A 2,763-nucleotide genomic window follows, 5' to 3' on the forward strand; every position below is an offset into this window, starting at 1 on the left:
AACCTTGAAGTGAACCCTTTAAGTTGCTAGGAATTCACAGGTTAGTGTTGGGTAGATATCTTCTTGCATGTAGAGGAGAGGTTCCCATGGTCGAATAACATTATGAGACTTCTTAACTATGAGCTCATCTCGAATCTCATGACCCAAACCCGCTAATTCAAATTCAGTCCAATAAATGTACTTGGTCGGGCACACCGACATATGAATCATATTAACCATTTGAAATTGAAGTGATTCATCCGGTAAAATCTCTTGCAACCATTCAGGAGCATCGGTGGATCTTGCAAGTCCCTTTCCTTTATCACTTCTCTGAAATTAACTCAACAAACAATAAACGCGAAAATGATTCCACGACGTTAGCATTAATCAATTATCTCGCATTTAACATTGATGGGGCTACATGCCCCCTACATTTAATTTCAGAGCAAAAGCTTCACAACATGCAACTATGGATAATACAACTTAATTGCGAAAAGTCAACTCTAGTCAAAGTCAAAGGTCAAGTTAAGCTTAAGACTAGGAGTATGCATTTTAGTATAGCAATTAACCATATCATCTCAAGTATGATTACTAACAAGTAAGGTTCATTTACACAAAAACACCCCAATTGGTCAAACTTAATCAATAGTCAAAGAATCAGGAACCCTAAATTCAATTTAACCGCATACAAGCATGAAAGTTGGTTTCTTTTTAATCTAGACATACAATAGAAGCATGTAATAACCAATTGCATCATTACATTCCCAATTAATCATCATATTCAAAACCTCCAAATTGGGAAGAACCCTAAAAATTAAAGTTGTGATTTTTCAAAATCAAGCATGCAAATCATGTTAGGAATCATGATAACAATAAAGGTTCATCACCAATTTAGCATAATTATCATCAATTGCTTAGAAATCTAGAAACAAGTAGTAGCCAGAACATAGCAAGAATCATGCAATAAATTGAAGATAAGTGTTAATGGAGCATGAATCTTACTTTACTCATGTTAAATGATGATAGAATTGCAAGAAGTCTTCACAAGAGATGTTAATTTGGTGCTAGGTTCCAATTTATGATATTCAGCCGCTATGTGGAAGAATAAATGAAGTGGGTGAAGAAAATGAGGGGTTTGGGTCGTGTAGAAACTTTTTAAATACCCAGGTCCAGGAGCGCCGCTTTTGAAATAAAAGCGCCGTTCCTGGCAAACGAAAGCGCTGCTTTTGAAGAACAAAAGTGTTGCTCTTGACCACTGTCCATTTTTGGTCCAAAATCAAAGGATAAAGCGTCGCTTTAAGAAACAGGAGCGCCAGTTTTGAAGATAAAAAGCGCCGCTTCTAGGTTAAAAGCGCTGCTTTCATACCTGAATGCAATTTTTGCAGTTTAAAGACCATTTTGACCCGTACAACAACTATTTTTGGTATTTTCCAGTTTACTCATATGCATGAAATGTAACTACAAGTAATGCAACTAACAAAAGAACTATCATACAATTCTAAATGAAATGCAATCCTACATGAATGATTTATATACAAGTTTTGTGATGGTTTTGGGTCACGGGTCCATCACTTGACCCGTTTGAAGCACAAAGGTGGTCATGGGGGTTTAAAGTCGATTTCATCAAGCCCTTTTTGCTTGACTTCTGAAATGCCCCGTCCTAATCCATCCGGACTAAATCCACATCGATTATAAATGATTCACAATAGTTGGTTACATCGCGAGGTACTTGACCTCTATATGATACATTTTACAAACATTGCATTCGTTTTTAAAAGTCAAACTTTCATTTCATTGAAAGTTGACAACATGCATACCATTTCATATTACATCCAACTATAATTGACTTAATAATGATCTTGATGAACTCGACGACTCGAATGCAACGTCTTTTGAAATATGTCATGAATGACTCCAAGTAATATCTTTAAAATGAGCAAATGCACAGCGGAAGATTTCTTTCATACCTGAGAATAAACATGCTTTAAAGTGTCAACCAAAAGGTTGGTGAGTTCATTAGTTTAACATAAATAATCATTTTCATCATTTTAATAGACCACAAGATTTCATATTTCCATTTCTCGTAAACATACGTCCCATGCATAGAGACAAAAATATCAATCATATGGATTTAACACCTGGTAACCGACATTCACAATATGCATATAAGAATATCCCCATCATTCCGGGATCCTCCTTCGGACATGATATAAATTTTGAAGTACTAAAGCATCCGGTACTTTGGATGGGGCTCGTTGGGCCCGATAGATCTATCTTTAGAATTCGCATCAATTAGGGTGTCTGTTCCCTAATTCTTAGATTACCAGACTTAATAAAAAGGGACATATTCGATTTCGATAATTTAACCATAGAATGTAGTTTCACGTACTTGTGTTTATTTTGTAAAACATTTATAAATATTGCGCATGTATTCTCAGCCCAAAAATATAAAGGGTAAAAAGGCAAATGAAACTCACGCATATAAATATTGTAAAACAGTTATTAAAGCATTTGCATGTATTCTCAGCCCAAAAATGTAATGAGTAAAAGGGAGCAAATGAAACTCACTTAATGTATTTTTTAGTAAAAATACATATGACGACATTGAACAATTGTAGGGTTAACCTTGGATTCACGAACCTATATCATTTGTATATTTATTAATATACCTAATGAAGATCGAATAGTGTATATATAAATTTATTAGTTATCTTCATTTTATATTAATAATATATATATATGTTTCATATACTCCTTTTGTATATATAAAAATATTAATTTTCG

Source organism: Rutidosis leptorrhynchoides, chromosome 2 (genome assembly GCF_046630445.1).
Source record: "Rutidosis leptorrhynchoides isolate AG116_Rl617_1_P2 chromosome 2, CSIRO_AGI_Rlap_v1, whole genome shotgun sequence".
NCBI lineage: Eukaryota > Viridiplantae > Streptophyta > Magnoliopsida > Asterales > Asteraceae > Rutidosis > Rutidosis leptorrhynchoides.